Below are 20,435 nucleotides of genomic sequence, written 5' to 3'. Positions count from 1 at the left end.
TTTGTTTAGTTTAAAATTCTTGGTTGAAAATTTATGTATCATTTGTACGCGCACAAATTGAAGAAATCGAAAACCCCGAGAGATGTATCCAAAAACCTCAATAACGTAAATGTATGAGAAATCACAGGCCAAATTAGCAACGTCAAGCTAAAAATTGTAATTACAGAGTTATTTACAAATATTGCTAATTATTTAATATAATTTTAATAAACGGGGTTAGGTAAAGAATGTTGTGGCGTACCGTTTAACCCTCGTGTGCTCGGACTGCCCATATTAGCGTTGTTTCCCGAAAAATCTCTCATTAAAATGCCATCATACGTCATTACGTATAATATATAGCAACGTGGCCACGCGGTATGGGCTTGGCTAGATTCCATTATAATTATAAGCCAACATCAGTGCTCATGGCTCTGTGGTGCAGGTGTTTTGGAAACGGTATGCAGGTTATGTACACCCAAATGGAAGGTAATAGATTTTGGCGGAGTTTGTAGGGTTCGCATTCATACCTGGTTACCAGATAAGATCGTAATAATATTGATGTTATCTCACTGAAGGGTAGTAAGATACTATATAAATAATAGTACTAGAAGCTTTTTATTTTTTTTTTGGTATGAAAAGTATATTTTGACGTTATAAGTATAAATTAAGTATACTATCATACATATTAGTAAAGATTACTCACTCCTAACAAGAAAATGTAACCAGTTTTGACAATTGTCACTCTCATCTCAATATTTTCCTATTTGAAAAATATTAAAAAAATGTAGAATTTTGTTCAGTTACGAATGAAACGATATTTTTCCGCACTTTTTTTTCGATTTCGTGTTTATCTGTACATATCGGTATTGTTCCGCGTAAATTACATCATGACAGCCATTAAATGGCTGACACATTTGTCAGCCGTTTAAGCCATTTAATGGCTTCCTTCAATTACAAGGCGGTGAGATATCTATACTTATCTAACTATATTATAAACATGTATTTATAGTCTTTGATGTATTGATTAATTGCCTTGATAAGGATTGTTTACTTGACCGGGGATCGAATCCGTAACCAATCCGTGTCAAAGCGGAACGGAGACGGCTGTAACATGTGTGCCAGTAACGTAAAATATAACTTTAATATAATGACTGATCCCGTTCATCGTAATAAATATAAGGTACATCCGATGTGATTGAACCCATCCCTCAGAACATCTAGGGCAAACAGAGCCGCCGAAATGTTCGCAATAACAAACTTATAAGAAATTCTGACATTTATACGACTCTGTTTGTAGAGAAAAATATAATTTCTCACGAGTACAAAGAATACTCGATTCTTATATTACAAGCAAAAATCGCGCACTCAAAGGAATTCTTATAACAATAGTAGCTCAATTCTAACATGTTTCGTTTCACGTGACTTTCTTCGACCACCCGTTCCACTGCCTAAACGTGAACGATAAACGATATACTATATTTCAACTCAACGACTGCATGAAAAAACGCGAAACTTCATATTCAATTACTTTTAGTCTTACAACGTATGTATACCTTGTTTAATGTAAAAGAACTTGATTTAAAAAAGTTTTACAAAACAAGTTAAGATTTGCACTAAAATGAAAATTACAATTTAATGCAACTAATAATAAATAGATATTTTAATAAATAAATAATTATTTCAACGCGGCGAACATAATATAATGCACTAATAAGTACGGACACAAAGGTTTATTTTTAACCTTTTGGGCTTAGTGTTCTTATTGGTGATCGAAGGGCTTAGTCATGTCTTAATTGAACTATACTTGATATAACTCAATAAATAGAATAAACAGTAATGACTGTTTCATCTAACTTAGAAGCTGTTAATCCGCTGACATTTAATCGTTTCCCGTAAGTGATGGGACATCTTTATAAAAGTCTTTATTTTATTTCGAGAAAGTGAAACTGAAGAAGTTCACTTTCAATCCTCTGAGATACAAGGGTAACTATTTTCAAATTTCCAATAAATCACAGGCAGATGTAGTTAACGAGGTACACAAAGCGAAATAATTTTCTATTCATTCTATAACATTAATGTTTTTTTTTTGTAACTTGTGTGTTCTTTAAAAACATATAAAAATCTTTATAAAAACATTAATTCCCTAGGTCTGGTGTAGTTTCCACACCTTGATGAATACCATGCGACACTACAGGCTATCTTACTATTGCAGATAAATTTAAGGTAAACCCAGATGAACTTATATATTTTGATAAATTTAGCAATTAAAATGCGAATCGATATTCGACTTTCGACAAACGAGTATGGATTTATTTAGGCGGCAGTGTCCACTCAACATCAAGTGGACTACATGCTCGATTGTAACTTCCATTTTATAAAAAAATTAAAAACGTGCAATGTTGAACAGAATAGTTTATGTGCATAGAACACATAGGTAGGTTATATCAAATGTTACAAGCTCTATAACCTCTTATTCTTTTAACTTAGCTAACTATTAAGACTAAGCTTAAGATTGAGCCCAGATACTATACTTATCAGATACTAGGAAATTTTCCGTAATTCTACTTTCAACTTCAATTATAATAAGTGGGCAGGACAAATCCTCTTACAAGTGAACTTTATCAATAAAATTGAATTCTATTCTAGAATTGCAACATGATTGAGACGAAGACATGACGCGTGGGTGTCTTCAGTAATGAAATGTTCTAAGTATAAAGGAATTGTCAGATGACGTAGGTCGATTCTGTATTCACATTATGTTTTCTCTAAGTTTCAAGTTGTCACAAAAATAGTTTTCACATGAATAGTAATAAATAATTTAGATTGTCTTCACGCCAAACTAACTTGTTATTATGATAGTAACTGACATTCAATTCTTTTTCATGGCATCGTTAGCAGGGTGGTAACAGTAGCTTTATTGAATACAATCTGCCTGAGAACTAAGTTGAGACATCTCGTTAAACGGTGGTAAAACCAATATGATTCAACCGGGGAAGTTTCACTGCCACATTTATTTCTAGCTTTAAGTAGTTCTTAAATTTGTGGTGGGAAAGTGCGGAGGCAGGCTGTTGCATTTGAGGTGACCACTATAATCCTTAGGAGTGGCTACACATGTGTCACCGGCATCGTGTAGAACCCCTGTTCAATATGGGGCTGGTTACATGCGATAACACCCCCATCTTTTACCCTAATTTATTGCTCATGGTACGTAATTACATAACATAATATCCTAGGAAAACATAATAAGAAGCTGACGATAAAATACTTAAAAAAATAGCGATACAAAGTTGCTTTCACTCTAGAAACAATCCTGATTTTTATCGATATAAGACAAAGGATAAATATCGATAATTGAGATTGTTTTTATAACGGGCATGATACATTTAAAGCCGCTTACTAAGTTAAGCCTTGCATTTTTCGCTGCTTTCCGCTATGCACGAACATAAGAGGATTACTTACATCCATAAAGTCATTTGTATATCCATCCTTCGAGGATTAGCAACATTGCGAAATAATACTTCTGCGAAGCATACATTACATTACGGTATGGAATAAATGGACAAAGATCTACTCCAGAGAGGGATTAGTCCTGTTTAAGGTCGATAAAAAGTTATTACTAATGCTTGGAGCACTAAGTTTAATTTCTAGATAACGTTTCTTTGTAATATTATTTTCTGACCCGAGCACTCCTAAAAAAAGTTTCCTCAACTATGTATGTATGGCTCATCTTTTTTACATGCAATATAAATTAAACAAAATAATAAACTACAAGAAGTAATATCTTTCCACATACGTTGTTCCAGTATCAGTGTAAAATAATGCATATAATCACATTAAAAATTAAAGAAAGTTGAGTGATACGAACGTGTCGGGGACCCTCTCTTTTGGAAGAATCAATGAGCTACAATGAGACATATGTTTGACTTCATACAAAAGTCTACATTTGCCATTTCATTGCATTGCCTTCTCGGATACATATAGTGTACTACTAAGAGGATTATGTAAGAGACGCATTCGCTTATTCTAATTTTCTAATACGGGATTAGCAACGAGGTGTCATGTTCTCTCTAGATGCTTGATCCCAGTAACATATCCCAGCGATCGCGAGATGTACTTAAAATTAATGTTGCACCAAGTAGTATTAAGGAACTGATGAAACGTGATATAAAATGGATAGAGGATCAGAAGCCATTGTAATGAAGATGCTTCCTACACTCACAAACCCTTTGCTCAAATACCAACGACAGTTCATTGAAATGTTATATTTGGGTTTCAAAAGTTAAAGGAAGCAATATTTTTTAGATGTCAAGGAGGGGTTATGGTAAAGCTAAATCCTAATTTGTGGGGTCACAGCGTCTGTTCTGCGGCCACCATCTTGAAAATTCCAAATCCAAAGTAAAATTGCGTTCTCTGAATTTTGCGCACTAAGGACCAAACTTAACATTACAATGGACTATACTACTTTAAGTAATAAAATCCTAGAATATATCACGGTTACAGTCAACGTATTTCAATAGTAATATCGCCATAACGCTGGATCCTAATAAACTCTGCCGAAATGCTGGGGCGGATTCAATATTAAAAGTACCGACTTGCATGATATATTAGTTGGCTCGGCTGTTGTCAAATTTCGTCTCCGTAAATCTACGATGGAGTTCTCAAATAATAAATTCTTCAAAATCTTTTTTGGAGTCAATACCCTCATAGCGGGGTCGGGCCATTTACATAATTTGTACATCAAAACATAGATGGTAATAAAATATCATTGCAAATAAAGTTTTCATACTTAATCTATCAAATTAATATTACTGAATTTTTAATGTAGTATACCAAATGTTTACTATTATTTTTATTCACATAGATAACTTTTTTAGAATATTAAGTGATAAAACCTTTTTTAAATTAAATACCCGTATATATTGATAATCCTGTGCTCGGGCATTTAAGTATAAATGTGCTTACTACATTATCCTCAACAACAACAATACTTTTAAAATAATCATCATAACTCACATTATATTTGTTAAACGTAACTTTTGCACTCTAAGCTTTAACAAAATTGAACTCCAAAACCGTAGTGTAAATAAGGACATTGAAGCGACAACTTTATCCAGCGTCAAAAGATTGTTCAAACGTTTGAAACATGCAGACCAGCTAACTGTGTTGAAAAAATAAATACATGTTCGTCGAGATGAGTCAAATGACAACATTCAGTACACTTTTTCGGTTCCATGTATTGGATAGTGAGCTGGATTTTGGCAGTATCCTATAAAGATAGCAAAGACAAGTAGTTCACCTGGCTGCAATGACAATGATCCGTTACCAATGTCAAATAGAATATAAGTTTTACCAATGTATCATAGATGCGCAACCCTAATAGACCAAGATTGCATTGCGCAATTTATTTCGCAACTGATTTTTAGATATTTTGTGGCCGTCCTATTTCTTTTTTTAATCCATAAAATTGTACTATCATGTTTTAAAAACCCTCACATCGTACATAGCGCAGTTTGTCGAAGCGAACTTTGTTTTACAGATTAACATCATTCTGCACTGAAACACAAACTTTAATTTGAATACGTATGTTTTAATTTGAGTTAAAATTTAGCATTCGTAGTTTGTGCGGTATGATAATATAATTGCTAAATACCTGCCGAATGGAGGAATTTAATTTGATTGTTACATAACTCGTATTTTCAGGAATAAATTTATTTTGAAATGATACGAATATGTAATACAAGTAGCTAGGTATTACATATTCGCGTAATATATGTGTCCCTGACAGATTTGAGGTTCGATTTGGGCTTTGAATTTAATTTCCCATTAGACATTATTATTTTTAAAATGGGTAACGTGTTTCTTACGTATTTATCAAGACCACCGATACCCAATACTACTATTTGTGGGGCTTTTGATTATTCATGAGATCAGAAATTTTCAGAGTAACCCAATATGAATATCGTAAGCGTTAAAGTCAATATTTAATTTTCGCGGCTTCACAAGTAACTTTATATTTTGCATAAACCTTACAACCCCGTTTACCCTTTGACGTGTCACCTTACGGACAAACCTTTGTGTCGATAATTTGTAAACTTCGTTCATTATGAAATTGTAAATTATAAAAGGATTTGTTCATTAGAATTGTCTGTAAATAAATTACCTAAAGATTTATTATACTTATCATTCAATAGCATATAATTATTTTGTATTGCTGTCTGTTTTATTTTACGTTAAAGAGATTTAGATAGTACATCATATAAATTACTTTATCGGTACTACTGTATTTAACCTCCGTGTATTCATGCCGGTATTTTCCAATGAATTGAAACGTTATCTGTTTTCGTTTTAAGCCCAGTTACACCGTAACACTGTCAGCTGGTCCATTAGCAGTCGATTCACACAAAATTCCTTGTGTAATTTCCATTAAATTGGCCCAGAGCGGCCTGTACCCATCAAGACTGCGAAAAAAGTTCTCTGGTTTGGAAATGACGTTCTAAATTTCAATAAAAAGTTCGGGTCCCAACCTCACTTGTCAGTTACGACGACGGTCAAATCCCTATATTTTTTCACCCCGACCCCAAGTTGTCTGACTGAATTCTCGTCTTATTCGATTTCTACACGTTCCTATTACTGTAATGAGCCGAAATCCTCTTGATTTGGATTCGAACGTAGCGCTCAGTGTATTCGATTACCCGAATCGTGAGAAGTCACTTTGTTGTATCATTACAACGGTCCTATCTTTTTATTTATTTCGTTATCAGGGTTAAATGCGTCTTTATCCGTCATAATAAGATCACGTATTTATTGTACAAACGTGTTTTCATACATTTAACACATAAAATATAAACTACAGTATCTATTTGGATTTATGGTAAGTTTGTGACGTATCTTCCACTATTCTCACCAAATCATTAGAAGATATCGAGATGCTATTGAGCCCACGTCAATTATAAGGAAATGCGGGCGGATCATGGAATTATCTGCACCGGGCTCCGTTCATTCTCATAATGGCGGTATGGAGCTGTCCTATTTATATTTTCTGTTGCAAAGAGCGCAATCTTATTAAACTCAGCTCCCACTTTATGTAAATACTTTGGAGAGAGCACTGCTGATTACGTTCCGGGCCCTTCAAACGGAATAGGGCTAGCTGTGGGGTATTGCGCTGAAATTTTTACGAGGACATCCCTAGTACAAGACTTACGGACAATCGAGATTGTAAATGGAATAAGGCAGGTAATTTCTCATTAGAGGATTCAATTTTCAGGTTGAAATAATTTTGAAAGTAGAGAATTCTAACTATGGTAGCTCATTGATTAAATTAAAAACGTGAGACTATTACATATTACTCAAGATTTTCTTTGCCATGAACAAAAGTAATATTAATCGTTCTACTCATAACTAGCAATCCTTAGTAATAGAAGCAGTATTAGCAATTTTATTTTACGTTTATAATAAAAGCGTAGATGCTTTTTGTAATCTTTAGTGAACTGACGAAATATTTCTATTTTACCGAGCGGTATTGTCATAGTTACTGTTCTTGGCTTTGCGTGTTGAGAAACGCAATAATTTAACTTTGTGGGAACATTTTTAGGTAAATGCAAAATGTTATTTTAGTCGAATACTCGACTTCCAATCTACATTTCAATAAATGTATTTTTCTTTTTAGCGTCTAAAGAAAACGCTGTGTTAGCCAATTCTGACTCTTGGTTCTAATTCAAATACTGCACAGTTGCGGTGATCGGGAATAGCATTCTAATCGGCTCCCGTTTAGATCGATGTCACAAAAAGAACAGTTGTCTCGTTCCTATTAGATTCTGAACAATACTTGGACCAAATGAAGGTGAACTTTAACAAGAACATTTGCTGTTCTGACAGGTTTTTTGTTAGTAAGTATGCCCTAATCTGGATATTTGTAGTGGTATTTAAGTTTTGGTTGAAGTAGTTATTAGTAAGTAATATTTTAATTGCGTTTCTAGAAATTTAAAATGAGGAGAATTGGTCGAATTTTCTTTAAACCCTTCCCAATAATTGGCAGAAAGCATTTATTGAAACTACTAGATATACTAAGTAAATCAAAGTAATTATGAATATTTTACGGGTAAACAGAGGCAGAGAAAAGCGAAATAGAAAATCTCTGCTTTAGCTTCTCTGGTGTTGCAAATGTTCTTAGGCGACGGTGTCTGCTTTCCATCAGGTTGCTTGTCTGCCTAATCTTTATAAAAAACGTAAAATCTCTAAATTTTTGTCTTACTAAATAAAAACTGGTCTTTAAAATTATGAACGCTAATAAACCAACGCATTATAATTATGCGAACAATGTACATTGTATACATTTGTTATATCAAAGTACCCAGACAGCATGTAAGCAACAATCCGATGGAAATTCCTATAATCCCGAAGCTAATCTCATGTTTCGTCTGTCATGAGGATTCAAAATCCACGAATTCAGAATAATAAGCTGCGATTTAACAAACGCTTCGCAAGCAAATTCGTAGCTCCAATTAGAAGCTGCAGTTAGCTGAGAGTCGCTAGGAACGGTATTCGTATTACGGCAGATTAACTTCTCATTGAATCCAAATTGATATTTGCAAATGTAAGTACACCTGTTCGTTCCGGTTATGAATTGACTCGTTTCAGCAATCTAATACATTAGTACCCTTAGTAGCCTTAGTACCCGTAGAGTTTTTACGTTTTTACAAAAATTACTGTTTTTGTAATTGTTTACGTATTTGACCAAACATTTCCAATCAGCGCCCCTAGCGGACTGTATCAGAACGGGTTGGAAATGTATGGGAAATACGTAAATAAATATAAAAACTGTTTTTTTTTTTGTAAAAATTTAAAAACTTAATAAAGCTGGGCACGGATCTTTTCTCACCACCGTGCAGAACAAAAAATCAACATTGATTCATATTCATCACTATGTTATTTAAAACAACAATATTATGTTGAAGTACATGGAACCCAAATGGAACCAAAAACCCAACATACCCAATGGAAAGAAACGGTCGAAATAATTTCCATCTATCTTCTAGCAGTTATCCCTATCGAGCACTTATTTTTATCCAACACCTTAAAAGTGATACAAACACTTCTCAAATTATCTTTTCTTTTCCCTTTACATTTAATTTGGGTAATAATTTGCTGAATGAAATCGAATAATGAAATTTATGTTCAAGTAGCAAAAAATATACATTAACGATATGCAAAAATAATGTAATTTAACAAAATAAATAATATGATGAGTAATTGAACATTACCTAACATAAATAAAATAAATGATAACAACGAATAAATGCACAGATTAAATGAATCGTACGTCGGTCGCATTCCGCAAAGCGACACAAATACGCGAATCAAAGGTAATGTATTGAGGTGATAACGGTCCATTTAACTGTGATAGCGCTTCCGTCCATATCGGGCGGTAATTAATAGTGTCGCGTCACGTGCCGTACTGACAGATACAGAATTATGGGTTACGGAATTATCGGTTACGGAATTTTAATATATGTGATTCGGCGTGCGGTTGGCGAGTATACATTTTCATTTGTTTTCGCAGGACATCTGTCTAGATATTTAAGTGTTACTCCTTGTCAGATTATATACCTACGTCTTTCATCCTATATGTTTCAAAGTACAGTTTATATAGGCATATATTTTAGGGCTCATGTACCACCATCGCATCTATTATAGTCTGATTACTCTATTCTAATAATTTGACAGGTTTTGTAATATACGACAACAAATCTCAAAAGACTTTATAATAATGCTTATTTAAGTTGAGTTTATAGATGGAAATAGGAAAGGAATATATTGATATTTTTACCCGCCTGCGGAGGGTATTTGTAATTTGTATGTACTCGTATGTCCATTCTTAGCCACGCCCTACAGCACAAACATGACTTAATTTTTTGAGTGACATACTATTTTATTTTTTATTTTTATTATAACATTCCTACCTGAGGTCGTCCACAGATGCGCCTCTACCCGACATACACACGACAGGACACAATCGAAGACAAATACTTTTCCGACGCGTTCCAGCGTCGGAAAAGTATGTCTCCCTTAACACAACACAGCATCGCTTAACACTTTTGTTAATAGGCAGTAATAGGTATAGCGGTGGTACCGCCTAAGGTTCTACGTCGAATCCCTAAGGTTCTACCAGCTTCAAGTATTATTTCTAGTATTAATAATAATCTAGTACTATACAAAACGTATCCAGGTAAGTTTTACCTATAAACTACCTGTTCTTTATCATCCGAGTATCGATAGGTGTCCACTATCCGTTTAATCTAAAATTAGGCCATCGGGCCAACTGCAATTCGGGAATCAGATAATATGTTAACTGTGGAACCGACACGAACTTTGATTATCGTTCCCGTCACAGTTCCTGGAACGTGCGATTGCAAATGTTCGGGTGCTGATAAACCAAATTCTGCATTAGAGGAACGTTAAGAGATATTGTGAATTAAATTGGTTTCCAGAATTAAATTGAGGTATTCGAAACATTGCAATTTTATCGTATACAATATACCAAAAATACATTGCAAAGGTTGTTCGTTGCCAGGTTGTAGCGCAAGTTGAACACATTCGAGTTTTTTTTTAATATACGATTTTATAGGCTCGAACAAAGGTCTTTGTCGAAAAACTGAACAGTGTGTTGAATTCGGAGAAATCGTGCGAAATATTTTTTCAGAGCATTAATAGAACTAAGTTTAGTAGAGCCATTGATATACCCAATAAGTTGGGTGCGGACCAAAAATATCGGCCCTTATAAATATTCGCACCAACGCTAGCCGGGCAATCTCTGCGAAGGATAGCTTTGTTGCAACATTTCCACCCGAAACCCAATTTATGACGGCACTAATGACACAAAGCCGGGGTACAACACAGCGTTAATATGTAACAATTTGTTCCTCCTGTCAGATTTAGGGCTGGATTAGACGATCGACACAAGTCCAAGACGGTGTCGGTAACAAGTCGTTTAACAAAATATGACGCAACTGTCGTATTAAATATGAGTTTCGCATAGTCTTAACGTAATTATATCAAAAACGTGTGACAAATACGACTTTTATTATCGATGCAAAAATAAATAACAAAATTTTAAAAAGTGCACGTAAGTCTTCGATCACTAATAGGAAAGTGATCGAAGACATAAGTTTTTTTTTTTAACAGCTAGAAATTTTATATAGGAGACTTGAAACCAAAATGCTATATTTATTCATAAAATAGACTTGTCTCGAACACTCAAAGTGCCTACTAAATAATAATGGTGACAGCAGTGGTTTGTTTATTATATGAGCATCTATGGAATATCGGTTAAAGGAATTACATACCACAAATTGAAAAAAATGTCCTTCTGGTTTGAGCCTAATACACCGAATCCGCTGGGAGATATGCATTTAAAGGATATCGAAACAGGATATCCTTTTTTTAAGGATTTACAGGATATACATTTTTAGGAGTTTTTTTTTCAGAAATTGTAAATTAATTTAATCATTATCTACAACCCACTACTGCCCCACTGCCGGGCAAGGGTCTCCTCTCAGAAAGAGAAGGATTAGGCCATAGTTCACCGCGCTGGCCAAGAATGAATTGGCTAAAAATACATTAATATACAATATGAAAATTAAATAACTCTATGAAGTCCGATTAAAATCTATTTTAAGTTTCAAAATAAAGGATTTAGAAACTTGAGCAAACGTTCAAAAGATCTTTTACGTTAAACTTTAGATACAGCTGATGTTATTTACTAATTCAATGATTCAGCTGTTTGTAAAGATTAACAATTTTAAAGATTACATTAATCTTCAAAACACAGATATCTTTTTCTGTAAATAATTATTTATAAAAGCATTTTATTCATGAGTCTATATATTTTTATATTATATAATATACGGTATTATAATATACGGCAATATATTTTTATATACCATCTTGGTACCTTGCCCAAGGAGAGTGATGGTGAAAATTTTTATGGTAGTTTTTATATTTTTATCTTTTTATATATATGCAGTATATATTTATTAAATAAGTTTTTATTAGTGTATAATATGTTGTTTGTTTGTTATTTTTTCCAGTTTCATTAGTGTGTTCATTGTATCGAATATTTTTTGTGTCATCATCATAATCAACCCATTACTGACCCACTGCTGGGCACGGGTCTCCTCTCATAATGAGAAGGATTAGGCCATAGTCCACCGCGCTGGACAAGTGCGTATTGGTAGACTTCACATACCTTTGAGTTTTTTTTTACAAATCTCTCAGGTATGCAGGTTTCCTCACGATGTTTTCCTTCACTGTTTAGCAAGTGATAAATAATTTCCAAATAGCACATAATTTTGGAAAATCAGAGGTCTGGGATTCGAACCTCGGACCCCTCGATCGAGAGGCCGAGTTTCTTAACCACTAGGCTATCAATGCCTGCATATTTTGTATGTAATTCTATTATTTCATAAATAATTAATTTAAAAATAGATATATACGGCAAACTAATTTCTTACAGTGCCAGAATTTACAACACAATTTGTATGGAATATAAAACTAGGAGTCATAACACTAAATGCATTAAGATTATCATATTGTTACGAGGCTAATATAAAGTTGCGGTATACCCCGTAAACATACAGTTGTTTAGAATAATAAGCTAATGTACGGTTATGCGTTATTCATAAATCAATTTGAATAATTTTCGCTGTTATTTTGTTATTAAACTTTTGCAATATGCTTTTAAATAACTATTATATAAGCGAACGTATTATATTCTTATGAGAGTAATCCCGAACCATGTAAAGGCGTCTTTCCAGAAGAGATGAACTATAGCTATGTGGTAAAACCTTAGCTAGCTTTGAAGTTTAGTGAGATTTGAAGGTGGTAGAACATTTTGTGGTTCGACTCCGGCAGCACCACCGCCACGCCTATTTCTGCCTCATAACAGCAGTGTTAAACGCTGGTGTGTTCTGGTTTGAAGGGGACATACTTTTTCGAGGCGTTCCAACTTAGTCCTCAGGGGTAATTAATGGAAACCATAGACATGTCAACATAAACAAATCCTTATAAATGAAAAAAATAAAAGCACCCAAATAAACACCTAAGGACATATTAATAAGAATAAGTCGCAACGTGAAAAAGGTGCACGTTTTCTTAGGCTTAATCCGTTAAGTGTTGTATTCATGAACTGTAGGTATTAAAACCCTGTGCCTGTCTCATTACTATTAGGAAGACTTCGGAGCATAGTCTAGGCGGTGGATTGTTCAAATAAGGTAATGATCGATAAACATCGATGTAGTTGTTAACCTCGGGATTTCTTCCTGGACCGTTATCAAACATAAATTAACATCCAGTTGTCTCCTGGGTCTTGGAACCTGAACTAAGAGTAATAAAATCAGATAATAATGTACCTATTAAGATTTTAATCAATAATAAACATTTAACATTTTCGAAAAGCTAGTGTTCATAACACTCTGCACCATTTGTTATCGCTTCAATTTCGAGATTATAAGGATTACAATTTTTTGAAAATTTAGTGTTTTTCGCACTCAACACCATTTGTCGTCGCTTAAGACTTGAGATTTTTAATATTAAATCTCATACACCCTGACCTTTTCTCCATAAGCGTGGCTACTATAAAAAAATATCTGAACGAAAAGGGCTACGATTGCTCTTCCCATGCTCTATATATCATTCCCAAAATCCATGTTGGCTTTCCTCCGTTTATTTTGCTCTTTATTTTATGGCGCCACTGTGGACGACTCAAGATGAACACGTTAAACTATGGCACATTCTTTTTGAAATATTACCTTTCCTACACGATCGAGTTGGTTTCGTCGTCAGAAATTCTAGAGAAAACTAAAAGTTGCTCCACTTTTGTGTGCTTATATACATTTTCTAACACGAATCTGTCAAAAAGGCGAACGTTATATAATAACAAGTACCTATCGATGTGTTACTTTTTTGTTTGAAGTAAAAATAAATAAATACTACAAATGACTGTGTAAGAGGAGTTGCAGGGATAAAACGTTGTCTACACTAATATTATAAAGAGGAAAACTTTGTTTGTTAATTTGGTTGTAATGAATAGGCTCAAAAACTACTGGACCGATTTTAAAAATTCTTTCACCATTCGAAAGCTACATTATCCACGAGTAACAAAGGCTATATTTTATATGAAATATATTTGATAAATAGATTTTGAGGCGGTACAAAGTTTGCCGGGTCAGCTAGTTTATTATAAAAGTAGACATATTTTAATAACCAAAAAACTCATAACCACATTCTATTCTATCGTTGTCGAGGACCGATATTGTTTGATGCACGAATTTACAATTGCATTCGTTCATAAGCCAATTACTCGTATTATTCCAAACAAATTCTACCATAATGAACTCGTTGGAGCCTTTGTGAAGAACAATAGTGAATAACAAACAAATAAAACTTTAAAGCATGAATAACAAGTCAATAATAAGCCCTAATTAACTGTTGGAATAATTATCGGCTTATAATATCGTTGGTTGGTTTGCTTCGCCACTTTTTATTGAAGTAGGTAATTGATACGCACTTGATATTTCAAGTCCTTGTGAAGTATCTATGAAATACCGTTTCTTTTATGAATTACGAACATTTCTGTTTACTGTCATTTTTAGGGTTCCGTATCTGTTCTTTATCATTTTTTAAAATGTAGGAGTAGTAGACGAGCCTGCAGTCCATCTGACGGTAGGTGGCTACTGCCGCCCATGGACATCTGCAATCAACCCCAGATAGGATTAGATATTCCTACCTGAGGACGGCCACACATGCACCGCTACCCCTGAGGACTAAGCGCGCCTCGGAAAAGTATGTCTCCCTTATCACTGTCTCCCTTATCATATTTTGAAACAAGTAAAATCCATATATGTGGTTTTAATGTATCTTAGTTAGTTTAGTCAATAAATCATAATCTGAATTTTTAATAACAGTATTACTTTGCTTAAGCTCCTTAATCACTACTACTACCTACTACTATTTCTTTATCCCTTTAGTAGAAAGAACGTTTCAGCTTGGCCTCCACTTTGTACCTATTACGGTACCTTAAGTGGTTATTTAATTAAGTATTGTACCTACAGTATGCTTTGTTTATTTTACTTCTTATAAAAGTCCAGTGAAAGTCTTCTCTATAAAGAGACACCTTGTGAAGTTGAAGAAATACAAGTAAAAGTATTACATAAGGATTTTGTTTCGTTGCATCTATAATAGCAAGTTACCTATAAATCACTTCTAAACTTCCATTGCTACGATATATGTACACATATGAACAGATGCGAGCAAAATTGCAGGTGGATATAGTTCATGAAACTGTATCCGGAAGACTTCTAAACAAAGTCATGAGATTAGCTTGGCTTATGCTTAAGAACTTGCCGCACTGCCAACTTACAAGCGATACGAGAAGTTGCGTGGAAGCTAAAATTTATAGAATTGGAAGTGTGCGAAATGCTGAACGAATTTTAAAGACTGAAGAGGTAAGTGTTTAGAAATTTAATAATTATGAAAAAATAATAAGAAAACAGTGATGTATTAAATTATTGATTAGTCTACTCCATTACTATACATACTTTTACTTTTCAGAACAGTTACAATCGATCGTCATTATACGTCAAAGTATAAAAAAACTTTTCAATTATAATATATAAAAAAAAACATTAAAAAATTCGCGTATATTTTCTTAGTACTCGCTTGCCACGCTTTCGTGTATTTCGAACATGCATTAAGGTACGGTTAGTTCCTTTGTGAGCTAAGTAGAATTTACGAAGAATGTAAGTTATTGCTTGGTTTTATATTAAAATCTAAGCAGAGGTGTGTTCTTGTCCTTTAATAAGCACACCTTTATAATCGCGATCGTTTCAATATAAGGAACGAGGCCAGATGTTCGTTGGGTTTCGAACATTCATAATGTATTTTTTTAATATAAAAGAAAGAAGCATGCAGTCCACCTGATGGTAAATGGCTACTGCCGCCTATAGACATTTAATCAACCTCAGATAACGTTTGAGTTCTACCTGAGGTTGCCCACAGATGCGTGGTGACCTTAAGCTAACTATAACCTTAATGTGCTATCAACAATATCGATAGCTGTAGATATTTCATTTTATTTAACGATCGATAATCTATCAATAGCCTACCGATAGTGCAATATCGAGCAGCAAAACTACTTTAGAGTTTAGGCCATAGTTCACTGCACTAGCCTACCACTACGAATTGGTAGCTTTCACACTCGATTGAAAACTTCTCTTAGACCTACAAGAGGTTTCCTAGCGATGTTTACTTTCTTTATGATTTTGAAAATTCTGTGCATGACGGGATACTAATTTCGGACTGTAAAAGTAATCAACAATAAATGACAATAAATGAGGGAAAATAAACAAAAGCTGTTAAACCTTGTAATTCGCTACAGACACAATCAGCTCTAGAAGTGAGTGTACGTGTAAATGAAGTTAATCGGTAAGTTCCCCACGTAGTTTAATGAGGAACGAGACTTATATGGCACGTGACTGATTAGACAACTGACGCTCACTGTTATGCGTTATGTTGTACTACCGGTTGGCCAAAAAGGGATATTTGTTTCTTGAATGTACTGTACCGTTTCCGGGATAAATTATTTTGAAATAGAATTGACGTAGGATTAATTAATGGAAATACATGGAAGACCTATTACTATGCCGTCTGTCCCTCTGTCGTCTATCTCGTGAACCGTCATAGACAATTGTTTTTTTATAGAGTATTTATAACGATGGCCGCTATGACAATACTACAAAGAAAAAAATCTAAATAAATGGGTGGCGTCATACAAGAAACCGATATTTTTCAGCGTATCTCGCTTTATATATTGAACTGTAAAGCTATATACTTCAAATTTTCACAATGCATTTATTTCTATGGCTACTATGATAACAAATACTAAATTAGAAAGTAAATGAAATTGTGTTAGTTAGTTAGTGCGCAACTCTCCATGTGTAAGATCGAATCGCACTTGGACAATTATTACAAATAATATAATCAGCTTTCTTTAAAATAATCCAACGTTCCCGTTAAATTTTATAATTTACATATTCATCGTAGTCACAATTTTCTATAAGTTACATAGATACATACATACTACAAATTACATCTCTTGCGAAACTACCGCTGAAATCTGTAAATGTAAATCTAAATACCTTCTAATTACTTTCTAATGGGAGTTCCATTTGAACAAGTACAATTCGTGACAAATAGACAGTGGTATTATACACAATTTATGTGACGTCTCGAGTGTGTAAGCTTTGCTCTACAGAATTGTAGAGTCTATTCCGCTAAAGAGAATAATGGTAACTACAAACGTTTGCCAGCTAAATTGGTGTTTCGTGTTTGCCCTACGCAAACGTGTAAGTAAAAATGTACTATTATTTTATCGTTAAGTAAATATACTTTATTTTCGTGCAAATATCCGACACCCACGGGTAAACGATGTAGAGATCCGGATTTGTTTAATTTTCCAAGTTATTTTTGTAAGCAAAATATTATCACTTTATTTAATGGAAGAATTTTTCTCGGATTTTATAGGTATTGGAAAGTAACTTATACGTATTCGGCCAGTAAATTTTTCGATTTTATGTTCGTATTGGATTTTAATTTCACTTGCTTAAACGGCGACGGAAAATATCTCTAGGATATCAGCGTACCTGGGAGATCTTACAAAAAGTTCTTAAAGCTATGTGAGGTCTACCAATACGCACTTGGCCAGCGCGGTGGTCTATGGCCTAATCTTTCTCATTCTGAGAGAACACATGTGCCAAGCAGTGAGATAGTAATGCGTTGGCGATGAGGTATAAGGTGAGTCGCTAGTCTCTCCAAAGCGTTAACATTTAGACCCATAATTGTATTAAAAAAATCAAGAACTCCTAATCTCGAGTACCAGGAAATCATATATCAGAAACAGTTACCGACATTAGCGCCTGCATTAGGATTCGGATGCGCACCGGCGGATGCACCGTAGGGCTAGCATGCATAATGTATGACGGCCCGTTTAATAAATATTCAGCCTAATGTCTTACATGGGAAAGGTGATACCAATCTTAGCTTTCGTGTTACGGAATAGTTTGTTGTTCGATCATAAGTACTGTGGTCCCTCTCTCTCTTAGACGTAACCCATTCCCAGCGGTGGGATAGTAATGATTTAAAGACACAATTTAAAACCACAATAACTGTACAGCAGCTAAACCGATGATTTTTACTTTAGAATTCGTAATTTAATCACTAAATTATCACTAAAACCACAATTTTCTTGTATTACATCAGCGAGGTGAACAAAATCTATCAAGCGAACGATCTTGATGACATACATAATGTTTAAACTAAAATGATCTCTATTCCAAGGTAATTGTAACCAAAATCGCAAATTCATCTTTATACCAACACAAAGGTATTTTAAACCACAAAAAACGCAACCAGGTTAATTATACCGCGTATCGTTACGGCCATCAGGAATTATGCTACATTAGGCCAGGCTACGCGGGTCATCTCGTATTTTTACGTCTATACTGTATTATATATACAATTATTATTTACTAAAATCCATCTCGTAAAATAAGGTTTCAAAAACAAAAAGCCCAGACAAATTGAATCAGTAGAATCGCGGACATACAAGCTTATATACATACATAGCGGTCGAATACAAAACCACTTTTTTGAAGTCGATTAAAATATACATATAGTAGTTATACAAAGCCACTTTTATCTTCGAACATTATACATTACACATGTATAGCACTTTTTTTGTTATAGACGTAGAAAATGGGTATATTGCATGGTAAGTGTCTACTGCCGATTACCACATAAACACACCTGAAAGTTCTTTAAAGAAACATTGTCAAAGGTCTGTGAAATGTACTAATTCGGACAGCGCGGTAGAATATGGCGTAAACACTCTGAGAGAAGATTCGTGCCAGCAGTCGAACACTAAAGGAACGACGTAATATATAATAATAAGAATAATAAATTTATTTATTTCATGAAGCATTACAAAGGTATATTTGGATATTTTTGAGGTAATATTTATATAATAGTAATTTATTTAACATAATAAGTATCGTCAGCTGCCTAAACTGGGTAAAAAAAACCCTGTAATATAGGCAACTGAACTCTCCCTAAAGTGTGTTTGAGTTACTATATAATTTGATTAATTGACGTAAAAAGTGTTTAAACCTGATATTTTATTTCTGCAACCCTTTTCCTTTATAAAATCGATCAGTGTACGTGTACTTAATGACGTAACTAGCTTGAGATTCCCTAGATATCGGATTACTAATCAATCGCTCCGAGTCGAGAACGGTAATGGAAGATGAAGATTTTATAAAAGCCGTCTATTAGTGCCGCTCGCTTGCAATCGTATCCTTGTTATAATGAGTTACTTTATATACCTATTGTGTGTTATTTACAAGGCTAATATTTTTTAATTAGAACCAAATGGTTTGTATTTATTATAAAGTATAATAAGCGTAATATGAACAAGATGTTTGGTTTTGTCAGAATTATACGATCATTTAAGTTAGGTTAGAAGGTTAGGTTAGGTTAAAAGTATGACTCTCTTACACTCGTCAAACCAGATAACAGGAGAGCTTTACATTGCTCTTATAAGGTTCTACTACCTTCAAATTACATTACTATTTGAAATTCTTAAATAAAATCCCTTATAAAGAAGAAGACATACTGTAATATCAATTTCTAAAATACCAATACTCGATCGCTACATCGTGTTGTGTTTACATTGTTTACTGCAAGCCAACAGGCTTGCAGTCTTTACTAATCTATGGCTACAAGAAACATCTTGTAGCCATATATTAGTAAAGATTACTCACTCCTAACAAGAATATGTACCCAGTTTTGAATTGAAATAGTTTCGTAAAAAAGTTTTGCCACGTCTCCGTGCTAAAATGTCCCTAAAATATTTGAAATAATTATTTATTTATTACGTAAATTACGTAATTATTACGTAAATTAGTTATTTATTCGTAAATTTTCTCTAAAAATGTTTTTATTTGTCAAGGATTCAAAAAAATAACTTACTAAAATAAGCCGTTTGTGGCTTCATTCAATATCAAGGCGGCGAAGTATCTTTACTAATCTATGCTTGTAGCCTACTCCTTCTTTAACTTCGCACTCCCTATCCTACTTTCCTTATTTGTTCTTTTCCCTTTTGCATGAATAGGTTGTTTGAAAGAGATCGCTGCTTAGCGATAAGATCGCCTATTTTATACTACTTGAACTGTAATGTATACTATCGCTAAATTCTACTGTAAGTGGGCAAAAATAATATTCTAATCTACTGATTTATCTTTGATAATATACTTCACCGCCTTGAAATTGTGTAGCCACAAAAGGATGATTTTATAATTTATTTTTTGAATTCTTGACAAATAAAAAGTTTTTTTAGAGAAAACTTA

This window comes from Epargyreus clarus, unplaced genomic scaffold, assembly GCF_041222505.1.
Source record: "Epargyreus clarus isolate Ecla_fem2 unplaced genomic scaffold, WU_Ecla_fem_2.2 ptg000007l, whole genome shotgun sequence".
NCBI lineage: Eukaryota > Metazoa > Arthropoda > Insecta > Lepidoptera > Hesperiidae > Epargyreus > Epargyreus clarus.
Note: the sequence above shows the minus strand (reverse complement) of the source record.